This window comes from Eriocheir sinensis, chromosome 17, assembly GCF_024679095.1.
Source record: "Eriocheir sinensis breed Jianghai 21 chromosome 17, ASM2467909v1, whole genome shotgun sequence".
Classification (NCBI taxonomy): Eukaryota; Metazoa; Arthropoda; class Malacostraca; order Decapoda; family Varunidae; genus Eriocheir; species Eriocheir sinensis.
In genome coordinates, this window is record NC_066525.1 from 9674185 (window position 1) to 9681684 (window position 7500).

The 7500-nt window shown below is 45.7% G+C and overlaps 1 long non-coding RNA gene across 1 annotated transcript in view; it reads right to left on the reverse strand.

The window, feature by feature from the left end:
- Window positions 1-2636: 2636 nt before the first annotated feature.
- Window positions 2637-7500, reverse strand: part of LOC126999919 (uncharacterized) — a 99962-nt gene continuing 95098 nt past the window's right edge. The window contains exon 4 of the long non-coding RNA XR_007753662.1: window positions 2637-2796. This is a non-coding gene — a long non-coding RNA (uncharacterized LOC126999919). The remainder of the gene's footprint in view (window positions 2797-7500) is intronic.

The following is a 7500-nucleotide window of genomic DNA, read 5'->3' on the forward strand; positions in this document are numbered from 1 at the left end:
GTGTTTTACTTGTTCGTGTAATCATTCCAACACCCTAAGAAAGCAAGAAAAAATAAACCGTCCATGCAGAGTGTGAAGCCATGGCATGAAGGAAGCGGGGAATAAGTGAGCAAATGAAAGAGACAATTAAAGTGAAGATCAATTTGAGATTCGCTTGTGTGAGAGGAAGACTCATTTCTTGAGGCGCGGCGAGTCAATAGTCTGCAAGTAGGAGGTAAGAAGCAAAAAAGCACGTGAGACTCGGGTTAGGCGCCGTGTGTCGGGCGGAGGCACGGGAAGGGTGATAAAGCCGAGGTGTTTGGCTGCAGGCACGGCTGGACGCGGCGGGGTGACGAGTGTGTGTGGGGCCAGGCGAGGCAGTACTGCTTAACACCCACGGCTGTTAGCTTAGTACTCATGAGTATAACCTTTGCCGGCCGCCGCCTCCATAGCATCTCAAGCAACAGTTACCGCCATGGGTAACAATTATTTTTTATCATGAGAAAAAGATGTAAATAAAAGAGAATTAAGATTTGTGAGACAGAATGAGTAGATGGATGAGTTAATGAATGTGGTTATATATGAATGAGTTAGTATATGAATCAATGAGTTAATGAATGAGTAAATGATTTAATGAGTTCATGAATCAAGTAAAGTGAATGAGGTAGTAGGTTTACAATTAAGAAGTAAATAAATTAGTTAATACATGAGTTAATGAATGAGTGAATATTTGAGTTCATAAATGAGTGATTAAGTTAATCAATGGATGAATGGATTAATAAATGCAATTCAGTGTACATTTATCGAAAAGTGAACATTCAACAATATTTCCACTTAAACATTGCTCTCTATCTTTCGCTTATCAAGATTCCTCAAAGTCCTTCACGTGTGAATAATTTTCAATCACTTCAATGAAAAATAAAAAAAAGGTTTATAGTTGGCTAAGCGGAACGAGATGAAAAACAAAAAACTTATCACAATGACACATGAAACTTACGTCGAAATAAATAAAAAAAAGGATAAAAAAGACGATTATAATGACCAATAAAATCCATCAAGAAGTCAATGAAGCAAGTAAGGAAAAGATACAGATGAGAAGACGAAAAGAAAATCATCAAATCGGAAGAAAAAAAATATCAAACGAGAAACAAATTTTAGCCTTTTCTTTTCAACTAACTACTTATCAAGAAAAAAAAGGAACAAAAAAACTCATATGTAAAAGAAAACTAAAGCAGGAAAACAGGCTGAGGTTAATGAATCAGCGGAGAAAAACGAGGAAATTCCCGAAATATGAAAAGCGAAGAAGTCAGGAGCGAGTGCATTAAACCAGCGAGTACATCAAAGTGTCGCACCCAAGACTCAGATTGTCCCCGACTGATAGTGAGGGGGAGAAGGAGGAGGAGTAGGAGGAGGAGGAGGAGGAGGAGGAGGAGGAGGAGGAGGAGGAGGAGGAGGAGGAGGAGGAGGAGGAGGAGGGGGAGGCCAAGGGGAGGAAGAAGATGGAGAGGAAGAGGAGAAGGAGGAGGAGGATTTGGTAAGAAGGGGGAAGATGTACTGAGAAGGTTATAAAAATGAGAGGGTAGGGGAGGAGGAGGAGGAGGAGGAGGAGGAGGAAGAAGAAGAAAAAGAGGACTGGGAAAGAAAAGAGAAGGAGGAGAGAGGGGTAGAATGAAAACAGTATGAGAGGAAGATAAGGACAAAATAAAGCAAAATTATATATACAAGAAACTAGAAAATTAGAAAAAAAATAATAAACGAGAAAGGAGAGCATAACAAGGAAAGGAAAATGGTCTATATTGGCGACAAGCAAAGACAGACAAGCAGACAGACAGACAGACAGGATAACAAAGCACACACACAAAACGTTAAAACAATAGACAAACGTAAATGAAAAACGTATGCGGTGTGGTGTGCGTGTGTGTGTCATCGTCGCCACAAACAAGCGTGCAGTGTATCATTACCTCGCCAAGCCGTCACAAGCGCCATTAAGGTAGAACAGCCGAAGATGAAGGGGACGCAGAGAGGCTTTGTGGGTGAAGGAGCGGAGAGGTGAGGGGGAAGGGGAGGGAAAGATGACGCAGGAGGAGGAGAAGGAAGTAGTGGAAGATGGGGTAGAAGGAAGAGGAGGAGGAGTAGAGGATACGAAAGGGATGAGTAGACTAGAAATAGAAAAAAAGTGGAAAAAGGAACGAATGAATGGAGACATGTAAAAATGATGATGTAATGAAAGTAGTAGGCTTACAATGTTGAGTAACAATAGAGTTCGGGGAAGTGAAATGTTTAGTAGATAATGGTCGATAAATGAGAAGAGTGGAGTGAATCCTAAGTAGAACGTTGCAAGGGAACTAAGGCTCATAAAGTAATGGAACGAGATAATTGATGAGCCATGTGTAGGAAGCATGAAAAATAGAGAAATGTCTAGCAATGATATGAATGCTCGAAATCATTCTATTGCTTTTGTTATTATTTGTAGTTGTTGTTTTACCAGTAAAGAAGGTAGCTTACAGGAAAATGACAGAAGTTAGGAAATCCCTGCTCTCATAACAAAACAAGACGACAGATTGTTTGAAAGAACAGGAAAATAAAACTATAGGATGGGAGTTTAAAGGTTTGGAGCAGTCATCATTCTTTGCTGGCTGTATGAAAGCTTACCTCCAACAGGAAGAAAAGACAGGTCTCGATGGGCAGTGGCGAAAGTTTTTCAGCAGGTAAGGGTGTTGTTGTCGTCGTCGTTGTTAATTACAGCTGTGCCGTGATGCGGCTGGGGGTGGTTTCCGCTGGTGAGTTGCCGCTCGTTGCCTGTCTCTCACTCTTTAGCTACGAATAAAAAAACATACCTTTGTAAAGACAAGATTTAAATCTTTTCCATAATACTATGCTCATTTTTATATTGTCCTGCAGCGGATATCTTTTTTGTTATGGAACAAAGATTAGCCAAAAACACATTGCAGTGTAGTCATGTTCAAGTCATCTTTCAACCTTTTGATACCAATCAGATAATGCCGCCACCGCCGCCCTCCCCTGGGGGTGTGAGACCTATCGCTCGACGGTAAAGTAATCGTCACAAAAGAGTGGAAATCACCTCACTGTGGAGCTCTTAAAGGAGGGCGGAAAACCCCCAGTAAAGACATTCCCCGAGGCACACAGCAACACAGCTCGGCGAGGCTGCTGCCGACACCAGGCCGGGCCGACACGAAGGTCTAATGTCACCCACATCATCTGTCTAGTATTTGCTATATCTCTTTATACATATTCTCTCTCTCTCTCTCTCTCTCTCTCTCTCTCTCTCTCTCTCTCTCTCTCTCTCTCTCTCTCTCTCTCTCTCTCTCTCTCTCTCTCTCTCTCTCTCTCTCTCTCTGCACCACATAAAAAATGTGAAGAAACCGGAAGAATCTTATTAGATATACATTATCTCAGTGTCTCAAAACACACGAAAGTTAATCTGGCAAGTAATGGGAAAATAAACCTTGCAGTGTCGGGGACTGAGCCACCGACCAGCCAGAAAAGGAAATGCAGTTTTCTATCACAGCGACAGTCTTGGAAGACCTTCTGCGTTGGGCGGGACCCCATGTACACACAAGCTCACTCGTATCAGGGGTAAAGGGAGGAAGGGGCTCGCATACATGGAGCGGAGTACAGAATACTGAAAATCTACTGACAATTACACGTAAATGGAAAAAGAGGTTTTCTCCAGAACCCCCTCCCGTAGAGAATAGTTAACCCTGCCGTCATTAGTGAGGGATGCTGCTGAAGAAAAGTAATAAAAGAATGAAGGAAGCGAGCATCGGGCGGCGCGGGAAGCAGTGTTTTCCTAGAGGTGAAGGCTTTATTACCTGCCGGCGGGGGGCTGACGCAACAAGTTATGGCCCATAAAAAGCACTTTATCGTCGATTTACGGATTATCTCGCATTTCCGTTGGCTTTAAGAAATACTGATATATTCCTAAATATCTCTTGAAAATGCGATAGAATCTTATCTTTAAGCAATATCGGGAAAAAATCCGAACATAAATCTTCATTGTACAAAGCACACTGCAGCTGTCCTCGCCGAGCAAGACGTAACACTAAACCTGTCGGCGCGCGGCCCCGTCCATGGCGCGGGGCATCCAGATCCTTGCTTAACACGGGGCGACAAAAAACATTATGGTGAGAGAGTGTTTAGTGAAGGCAAGAAGGATCTTTTTACACGGGAACACATCTTCATGTAGTTATGTATCTGGTATTTATTTATCTATCAGTGTCTGTCTGTTTGTCTGAATTTTCCTTGTTATACCATCTTGAATATGGCCTTTCCTTTTAGTTTATTATTGAAAATTGTGAACTTGTTAAAATACCTTACGGTGCTCTCATTCAGTAGTTAACCACCTGAGCACCACAAGAACACCATTACGACCAGTTTGCTTACACCATCAGAGTCCACTATTACCACAACGACCACAACTAATACTACCATTAAGAACAATAACAAAGAACAACAGCAACACTCACAACACACTACAACCATCACCCTTACCATTACTACCAATAATACACTATCACCATCACCATCCCTTGCCTTACTACAATTACCATCAGCAAAAACAGCAACAACAATAACATACATAAGTCAACACCACTAACAATGACAACAACGACATCAACAACCCACCACCAACACCAACCTCATGATCACCAACTAAGCAAACATAAAAACGACATCCCCAACAATAAAAACAACAATAGCAACAACAAAAGCAAAAACAAAACACGAACGACAACACTAGCAACACCAACAACAACACAACACCGTCTGAATCACAATGAAACACAACCTCCTTTCCTCCCCATGCTCTCTTCCCTCATGCTCCTCCCTCGCGGCTCCCTCGAAGTCATAATATAAGCAAGGCGTCCCTCCTCACACAGCCATTAAGTGTACGAGAGATTAAACGAAGTGTTATCAGCCCTTCCCTCACTTTTCCTCATTCCGTTACTCTGTTATCGTCATCATCAACGGGTGCCGCGCCTCGACCCCTCCGCCTCGCCCCCTCCGCCTCGCGTCCCTGTAATCAAGTGACACGAGATGGTTGGCGCAGGAGCCCCGCCACAAGGCCACTATTAATGTTGTGTCGGGGTTTTGTAGCTAAAGTTTTGCCACCCCGACCTAGCTTCACCTTCCTCCCTGAAGGACCGACCCTCTCCCTCCCTCCTCCTTCCCGCACCTTCCTCCCATGGAGAAAGGCGGTCCTCCTCTCTCCGCCTTCCCTCTCTCTCCTCCCCTCTATCCCCCCTTCCTGGCCTGCCTCTTCCTCTTCCCCAGCTCACGTCTTCCTTTCTTCTCCTCCTCCTTCCTCTCTTCTCCCTCCTTCCTCCCTCCAGGCCATCCTACTCCTTCATCCGAGCTTTCACCCTCCCTCCCGGCCATGGTCCCCAGCGCCAAGTCCCTGGTCGCCGTGGTAACCAAATTGTGTGAGTGCGCGCGTGTGTGTAACAGAGGTCTTGCAGTCACCCTACTCATCATTAATAATAACGCAGAATTATGACACCCGGCCGCCTTTCCGTCGCCGGGTCTGCCTCCCCCAGCTTTATCTTAATCACACCGACTCCCCCGTCGCCCTCGCCGGGTTACAAGTGCAAAATTTATGGTAATAATGTTTCCTGCCGCGCTCATCTCGCCGGTATCATCCGCCATATTTATGAACCTCCTGTGACTTCCGACGGACCAAAGTTCTGGCGGGAAATTTTTTAACTGGCGGGAAAATTTAAAACGTCCCCGGCGCTGGTTAAGATTTGTGCCGCCGGGGCGTTGCGGAAACAAGGGTGGATGCCGCCAGAGTTACGGGCTGACATTTTTTCACCCCTCTTTTTTTTCTTAACGTCATCTCCCTTAATGGAAAAGTTGCCTTATGAATTGATGTGGAAAACGAGCTGTTAAGTTGTCAACGCCCGGAAAAGTGGGTGACCTAAGGCGGCCTCGCGGGGGCCTGCCACGCGCCGCACACCTCTCTGACGACACTCTCTAATATGTAATTATATTTTACCTAATTTAGTCTCGTGTTGCTCAAGCATCACCGTAATTGGAATGCATTTGTTCCACTTTGCTCGACCGTTCCATTTGCTGCAATAATCACGGGGAAATACCTGGGGGTGGAGGGGATGAAGGGGGAGGGGTGGGGGGGCGTACAATGTGCACAGGGAACTATTCTTGAAGGTGTGTGTGTGTGTGTGTGTGTGTGTGTGTTTGTGTGTTCTTAACTGCGCCGACATCTCAGCAGGAGGCGTGTGACACAGGTGCGGTTGACAGAATGACTGGCGCGGAGCAACATGAAACAGTTGACGAAGGCCGCGGAGGTAATGGCGCTGTGTTTACTACTACTACTACTACTACTACTACTACCACTACCGCTACCACTACCACTACTACTACTACCACTACCGCTACCACTACCACTACTACTACTACCACTACCGCTACCACTACCACTACTACTACTACTACTACTACTACTACTACTACTACGAAAGAATAATTGCAGATAAGATAGGAAGGGAAGGAAACTCGGAGGGAGGGAGAAAAGAAGAGAGTATGCGGTCGGTATGTTATGAAGTGCTTAGGCGCGGCACTAAGGCACAATGCTCACCTCCGTCGCCTTGCCCAGGACAGTTATTCCTCCACCCACCAACTATACGTAACCTGGGACGCGAGGGGCCTGGCTGAGGGTGAGACTACAGGGAAACTTTAAATATTTACAAACGACGACTGGGTGAAAGGCCACGAGGGAGTTAAAAAGGATGAGGATGACTGTCTTGCTGGAGGAAAGAAGGTTGTGGAGCGAGTTGACTACGACTCCACGACAACCAACATACATAAGGAGTACTGGAACCACCACCATCACCGCCGCCTCAGCCACCTCCGCCACCTCTACCTTCACCACCGTCACATTCACCGCCGCCGCCGCCGCCGCCTCCACCTGGGATCACGGAACACCTTCATCATCAGGCCACGTCACCTTTCCCCGAGTTCTCACAAGTCTCGGAGAAAAATATCTTAGGAAATGCTTGCTTTTCAGATTTACTTGAAGTCATAAGTCTTTAGAGGGAGGGGCGATGGATCACACCAACCACCAGGGGACGAGTTTCTCTCTCTCTCTCTCTCTCTCTCTCTCTCTCTCTCTCTCTCTCTCTCTCTCTCTCTCTCTCTCTCTCTCTCTCTCTCTCTCTCTCTCTCTCTCTCTCTCACTCTCACTCTCTCACTCTCTCACTCTCACTCTCTCACTCTCACTCTCACTCTCACTCTTTCACTCTCACTCTCTCACTCTCACTCTCACTCTCTCACTCTTTCACTCTCACTCTCACTCTCTCTCTCTCTCTCTTGCTCTTTCTTGCTGTCTTTTATCCACCTCCCGACGCTCCTCCTCTAGCGGCATTTGTCGGGGCCAGAAAACAAATTAAAATCACGCCATAATTCTATGCTAGTGATCATAATTGTCAACGCTAATTATCATGAACGGTCTCCCTCGACATCCATCAGGACGCCGCTTCCTCT